The sequence below is a fragment of the Arachis hypogaea genome, chromosome 5 (assembly GCF_003086295.3).
Source record: "Arachis hypogaea cultivar Tifrunner chromosome 5, arahy.Tifrunner.gnm2.J5K5, whole genome shotgun sequence".
Classification (NCBI taxonomy): Eukaryota; Viridiplantae; Streptophyta; class Magnoliopsida; order Fabales; family Fabaceae; genus Arachis; species Arachis hypogaea.
The window spans coordinates 18,161,930-18,169,115 of NC_092040.1; the positions used below are offsets into that span (position 1 = coordinate 18,161,930).

General features: G+C 36.6%; 1 non-coding gene across 1 annotated transcript; it reads right to left on the reverse strand.

Moving 5' to 3' along the window:
* Nucleotides 1-6,475: 6,475 nt before the first annotated feature.
* Nucleotides 6,476-6,583, reverse strand: LOC112804490 (small nucleolar RNA R71). The gene has a single exon (XR_003203104.1). It is a non-coding gene; the product is annotated as a small nucleolar RNA R71 (small nucleolar RNA).
* Nucleotides 6,584-7,186: the final 603 nt, after the last annotated feature.

A 7,186-nucleotide genomic window follows, 5' to 3' on the forward strand; every position in this document is an offset into this window, starting at 1 on the left:
GTTCTACTCTATGATGTGGATCTCATTGTTTGTTTTGATCACTTACATTAAAAAGTATTTAATTTTTAGGATTTCTTTTCAAGTCAAACCAAATTCTGATGTTCAAATTTTAAACTTCACTTGTCCCCTTTCAAACTACTTCCTTACATATCCTTTCAAAATCATATTTTATTTGAAACATCTTTTCATTTTTTTTAAGATCAGTTTGTGTTTTCAAACATTTTCAAAGCACTTAGAGTAGTTATTGAAAACCCCTCATCTTCTCCAACCTCCACGACTCCCATAACCGCATTCATTAAGGTTTTATAAAGATGAGTAAGAAGGTTACAACTCGAAGAGGCTCAGGAACCTATCTTACTCCAAAAAATCCTTCTCATAAAGGCCAAGCCCACACTCATATTCGTATTCACTCCCATTCTTCTTCACACTCCTCTCTTGTTCCCGAACCTTTGGCATGAACCAAAAACACCTCTCGCATCCATCCTTGACGCCGACTGAAGCTGGAACTTCTAAGGCAAAAGAAAAGAAACCTATGAGTGATGAAGAACCTCCAATTTTTCCACCTCCTCGCTCCTCATCCCGTCCTCAAGGATGTTCTGCACCGTCTAGTCGTCCTTCAAAAGGTAACCGAGGACCTTTCCTTAATGCTATAAAAGAACCTCAAATCCTGACACTGTAGATTTTATATTCCATGTCGGTAACCTTCCTCATTCTTACCATAATCCACTTCATTTTTCTTCAAGCATGAACTTTGAATTTCATAGAGCCATTGTTTCTAAAAGACCTCTTTATTTAACTTTTGTTGCTGATTTGAAGGCTTTAGCCAATAAATGAATAGACTTTGTTGAAAATATAGTTTATTTGGACTAAAAAAAATTATTTGAAATTAGAAAACCTGTCTATCCTAAATTGGTTAGAGAATTCTATGCTAATATGTACTATCGTGAGGAATCTGTTCACGTATATGTAAAAGGCCAAGAAATTTATTTAAATAAAGAATTCATTGGTGAAGCCCTTGATTATTATGATGTGGACATCAATGCCTACATCTCTGAAAAATGGGATAATGATATAGGCATTTCATACAAAGATGTGTTGGCAAACATATGTGAAAATAAGTTTCTATGGATTGTGTTACCCCCAACCATCAAGCCCTAGGTCCTGCTAAAGTCTAACTCCGCTGCATTATCACTCACATTATCTTGCCTCAAAGTGGTTCTTATTAGCGAGTGAATCTTTGTGGCACCTTAGTTCTCTATGCCATCATCAACAAAACTGAAATTTCTTTTGCATATTTGATGATATGCCATATGCATATCTGTATCAAAGTGGCAAAAATAATTTTCTATCATATGGCATGTTTTTGAATTGCCTCTTTGAGTACTTTGGTATTGATATAAACAATGAGACCCAAGAGAATAGAATTTCATCTCTTAAGGACGGTGGTTCAATTAAGCGATCAAAAGGAACTTAAGCTGCCAAGGACATTGTTATAGAAGAAGAGGACGAAAGCATTCCTCCTCTATCAGCTGCCGGGACATCATCCTCTCATATGTACTTGATGAATGCCATCGTGAAGGATGTCTTACAGGAATTTTCGAACCTCACAAAACAAATAATCAACTCGAGCTAACAAGCTAGGAAACTGGCTATACAAAATGAGAATTCCTTATGGAAGTCTCAAAGCCAAGTTGAAGTGCTTTTAAAGTACATAGATTCCTTGGAAGATGAGCAAGCGATGTCTGAGCAAGAAGAAGATCGTTTGGGAACTGAGGATGAGGGATCTGATGTCTAGCTCCTGTTTAATGCTGCTGCTTTCTAAGAACATGTTTTCTGAATAGTTTAAATACTTTTAACTTTCTGGATGACTGTAATAGTTAGTTATACACTATTTGCTCTGAACTATATGCACTATTGATTTGCATTTGGACACTTAACATTTTGTGCAAAGATTGCTAACTCTCCTTGATAACAAAAAAGGGAGTGAATGAATTGTGATGAAATAAATTATGTTGTGAATTATTGCAATATTTTGATATGTTTTGATATGAATTATGGATAGGGTGTGGTACTATTTTTTATGGTACTAATATAGCTGTTTTAATTAGTCTATAGTTCTTATTGATAATTTTTTTATTAAGGCTAAATGATCATTTTGTTTGGGTTAACATCCTTGTAAATATTTGCTAGTTCAAAAATATTTAAATAGTTTTTGGATGTCCGGCATTGTTTTTATGAAAATTATATTGATCATAGGTTGAAAAATGCAAACATTCAGGAGGAGCCAAGTGAATAAAAGAAAAGGGGAGTTCACATCAAAGATTGCAACATCAAAGGGAAGTTTCTGATGCAAGGGCATCTTTGCCAGTTTCACTGACCTTTTCTTTACTGTTTTTAGGGTAGTTTCATGCATTTCCTTATGAAATAAGCTAGTTTTGGGTAGATATTCACTTACACCTTGATTCAAGCATACATTGTGCATTTTACATGATTTCATAAGGATTTTGCATAAATTTAGTGACAAATTGTATGTTGCATTACCCATGACTTGGACTAGAACTTTGATGCACTCTATTGCTTGATTTCAGGACCAAAGGAAGCAAGGAGGAACCACTTAGCAGTCACGTTAATCTAATTAACGTGGCCACTAACGTGGAATGGGAGGTAACTTGCAAAGTTAATGAGAAAAGTGATTGCCAATAACTCTCTCGAAGCCATCATTTCCCACGTTAAGAGTCACGTTGATGAGCGGATAATCTATACGCTTTTTGGCAATGTTTTTAGTATGTTTTTAGTATGTTTTAGTTAGTTTTTAGTATATTTTTATTAGTTTTTAGTTAAAATTCACTTTTCTGGACTTTACTATGAGTTTGTATGTTTTTCTGTGATTTCAGGTATTTTCTGGCTGAAATTGAGGGACCTGAGCAAAAATCTGATTCAGAGACTGAAAAGGACCACAGATGCTGTTGGATTCTGACCTCCCTGCACTCGAAGTGGATTTTCTGGAGCTACAGAAGCCCAATTGGCGCGATCTTAACTGCGTTGAAAAGTAGACATCCTGGACTTTCCCGCAATATATAATAGTTCATACTTTGCCCGAGATTTGGTGGCCCGAACCGGCGTTCCAAATCAGCTCAAAACTGCCTGGCGTTAAACGCCGGAACTGGCACAAGAATGGGAGTTAAACGCCCAAACTGGCACAAAAGCTGGCGTTTAACTCCAAGAGAAGTCTCTACACGAAAATGCTTCAATGCCCAGCCCAAGAACACACCAAGTGGGCCCGGAAGTGGATTTTTATGTCATTTACTCATCCTTGTAAACCCTAGGCTACTAGTTCTCTACAAATAGGACCTTTTACTATTGTATTCTTATCTTTGTAGCTATCTTTATTCTTATGCTATCTTAGATCATGGGGGCTGGCCTCACGGCCATGCCTAGACCTTGTTCTTATGTATTTTCAATGGTGGAGTTTCTACACACCATAGATTAAGGTGTGGAGCTCTGCTGTACCTCGAGTGTTAATGTAATTACTATTGTTCTTCTATTCAATTCAGCTTATTCTTGTTCTAAGATATTCATTTTCACCCAAGAACATGATGAATGTGATGATTATGTGACACTCATCATCATTCTCACTTATGAACAAGTGCCTAACAACCACTTCTGTTCTACAAGCAAACAAGGCTTGAATGTTTATCTCTTGGATCCCTTGATCGGAATCTTCGTGGTATAAGCTAGAATTGATGGCGGCATTCAAGAGAATCCGGAAGGTCTAAACCTTGTCTGTGGTATTCTGAGTAGGATTCAATGATTGAATGACTGTGACGAGCTTCAAACTCCTGAAGGCTGGGTGTTAGTGACAGACGCAAAAGAATCACTGGATTCTATTCCAACCTGATTGAGAACCGACAGATGATTAGCCGTGCCGTGACAGGGTGCGTAGAACATTTTCACTGAGAGGATGGGAGGTAGCCACTGACAACGGTAAAACCCTACATACAGCTTGCCATGGAAAGGAGTAAGAAGGATTGGATGAAGACAGTAGGAAAGCAGAGAGACGGAAGGGACAAAGCATCTCCATTCGCTTATTTGAAATTCTCACCAATGAATTACATAAGTATCTCTATCTTTATGCTTTATTCATATATCATCCATAACCATTTGAATCTGCCTGACTAAGATTTATAAGGTGACCATAGCTTGCTTCATACCAACAATCTCCGTGGGATCGACCCTTACTCGCGTAAGGTTTATTACTTGGACGACCTAGTGCACTTGCTGGTTAGTTGTGCGAACTTGTGATAAAGAGTTGAGATTACAATTGTGCGTACCATGTTGATGGCGCCATTGATGATCACAATTTTGTGCACCATGTTTTTGGCGCCGTTGCCGGGGATTGTTTGTTGTTGGACAACTGACGGTTCATCTTGTTGCTTAGATTAGGTATTTTTCTTCAGAGTTCTTAAGAATGAATTCTAGTGTTTCAAGGTGATGTTCTTATCATCACCAAAGCTAATTGATTTTCAACAATTTAGCTCTTGAATGCAATGTCCTGCTGAAGCTTCGCTAGCCATGTCTAATTCCTTAAAACTGAAGCTTTAGACTAACATTGCATGATTCCTGGAATTCTCATTAAGAATTTTGATATCTTTATTTTCTTTTCCACTTAATTTTCGAAAAAACCAAAAAAATTACAAAATCATAAAAAAACCAAAAAATTTTATGTTTCTTATTGAGACACTAGTCTCATTTTAAGTTTGGTGTCAATTGCATGTTTCTGTTCTTCTTGCATTTTTCATGTGTCTTCATTGATCTTCAAGTTGTTCTTGATGATTTACTTGCTCTGATCTTTAAATTCTCTTGTCTTGAGTGTTTTGTTGTTTCTCATATGCATTCTCAACTTGTTAGTGTCAATAGTATACAAACTTTTAAGTTTGGTGTCTTGCATGCATTGTTTATTTGATTTCAGTTGCATTTTGATTATTCCTCATTATTAAAAATCCAAAAAATTTTTAATTTGTGTCTTTTCAAGTCAATAATACAGAGAATTGAAGATTCAGAACATAGTGCAGAGGAATTACACAGAAAAAGCTAGGCGTTCAAAACGCCCAATGAAGAAGGAAAACTGGCGTTTAAACGCCAGCCAGGGTGCCTGGCTGGGCGTTTAACGCCCAAAAGGGGTGAGTTTTGGGCGTTAAACGCCAGAATGTGCACTATTCTGGGCGTTTAACGCCAGGATGGCACAAGAGGGAAGATTTTGTTTTTAATGCCAATTTTTTCAAGTTTTCAAAATTTTTCAAAATCAAATCTTTTTCAAATCAAATCTTTTCAATCAAATCTTTTTCAAAATCAATTCCTTTCCATTTTCAAAAATACTTGCTATCAATTAATGATTTGATTCAACATTTCAAGTATGTTGCCTTTTCTGTTGAGAAAGGTTTAATGTTTGAATCATATCTTTTCTTGTTAGCCAAGTCATTAATTTTCAAAATCAAATCTTTTTAAATTGTTTTTCAAATCATATCTTCTCAATCATGTCTTTTTAAAACTATATCTTTTTCAATCATATCTTCTTAAATCACATCTTTTTCAAAATAGTTTTCAATCATATCTTTTTAATTTCTTATTTCAAAATCTTTTTCAAAAATCACTTGATTTCTTTCCCACTCTTAGTTTTCGAAAATCAATTAATCTTTTTCAAAATATTTTTAAAATCTTTTTAATTAATTTTCAAAAATTTCTTCCCCTCTTCTCACATCCTTCTATTTATGGACTAACACTCCTCCTTAATGCACAATTCGAACTCTATCTTTCTTGATAAGTTCGAATTCTTCTACCTCTTCCTTCTATTTTTCTTTTCTTCTGACACCTCAAGGAATCTCTATACTGTGACATAGAGGATTCCATATTTTTTTGTTCTCTTCTCTTTCATATGAGCAGGAGCAAAGACAAAAGCATTCTTGTTGAGGCTGACCCTGAACCTGAAAGGACCTTGAAGCGAAAGCTAAGAGAAGCTAAGGCACAACTCTCTGTAGAGGACCTAACAGAAATCTTCAAAGAAGAAGAACCCATGGCAGCCAAAAATAACAACAATGCCAACAATGCAAGGAAGGTGCTGGGTGACTTTACTGCACCTACTCCCGACTTCTATGGGAGAAGCATCTCTATCCCTGCCATTGGAGCAAACAAATTTGAGCTTAAGCCTCAATTTGTTTCTCTAATGCAGCAGAATTGCAAGTTTCATGGACTTCCATTGGAAGATCCTCATCAGTTTCTAGCTGAGTTCTTGCAAATCTGTGACACTGTCAAAACCAATGGGGTTGACCCTGAGGTCTACAGACTTATGCTATTCCCTTTTGCTGTAAGAGACAGAGCTAGGATATGGTTGGACTCACAACCTAAAGAAAGCCTGAACTCTTGGGAAAAGCTAGTCAATGCCTTCTTGGCAAAGTTCTTTCCACCTCAAAAATTGAGTAAGCTTAGAGTGGAAGTCCAAACCTTCAGACAAAAGGAAGGTGAATCCCTCTATGAAGCTTGGGAAAGATACAAACAATTGATCAGAAAGTGTCCTTCTGACATGCTTTCTGAATGGAGCATCATAGGTATCTTCTATGATGGTCTGTCTGAACTGTCCAAGATTTCATTAGATAGTTCTGCTGGAGGATCTCTTCATCTGAAGAAGACGCCTGCAGAAGCTCAAGAACTCATTGAAATGGTTGCAAATAACCAATTCATGTACACTTCTGAAAGGAATCCTGTGAACAATGGGACGAATCAGAAGAAAGGAGTTCTTGAGATTGATACTCTGAATGCCATATTGGCTCAGAACAAAATATTGACTCAGCAAGTTGATGAGCGGATAATTTATACGCTTTTTGGCATTGTTTTTAGGTAGTTTTTAGTAAGTTCAAGCTACTTTTAGGGATGTTTTCATTAGTTTTTATGTTAAATTTACATTTCTGGACTTTACTATGAGTTTTTGTGTTTTTCTGTGATTTCAGGTAATTTCTGGCTGAAATTGAGGGACTTGAGCAAAACTCTGAAAAAGGCTGACAAAAGGACTGCTGATGCTGTTGGAATCTGACCTCCCTGCACACGAAATGGATTTTCTGGAGCTACAGAACTCCAATTGGCGCGCTCTCAACGACGTTGGAAAGTAGACATCCAGAGCTTTCCAGAAATATAT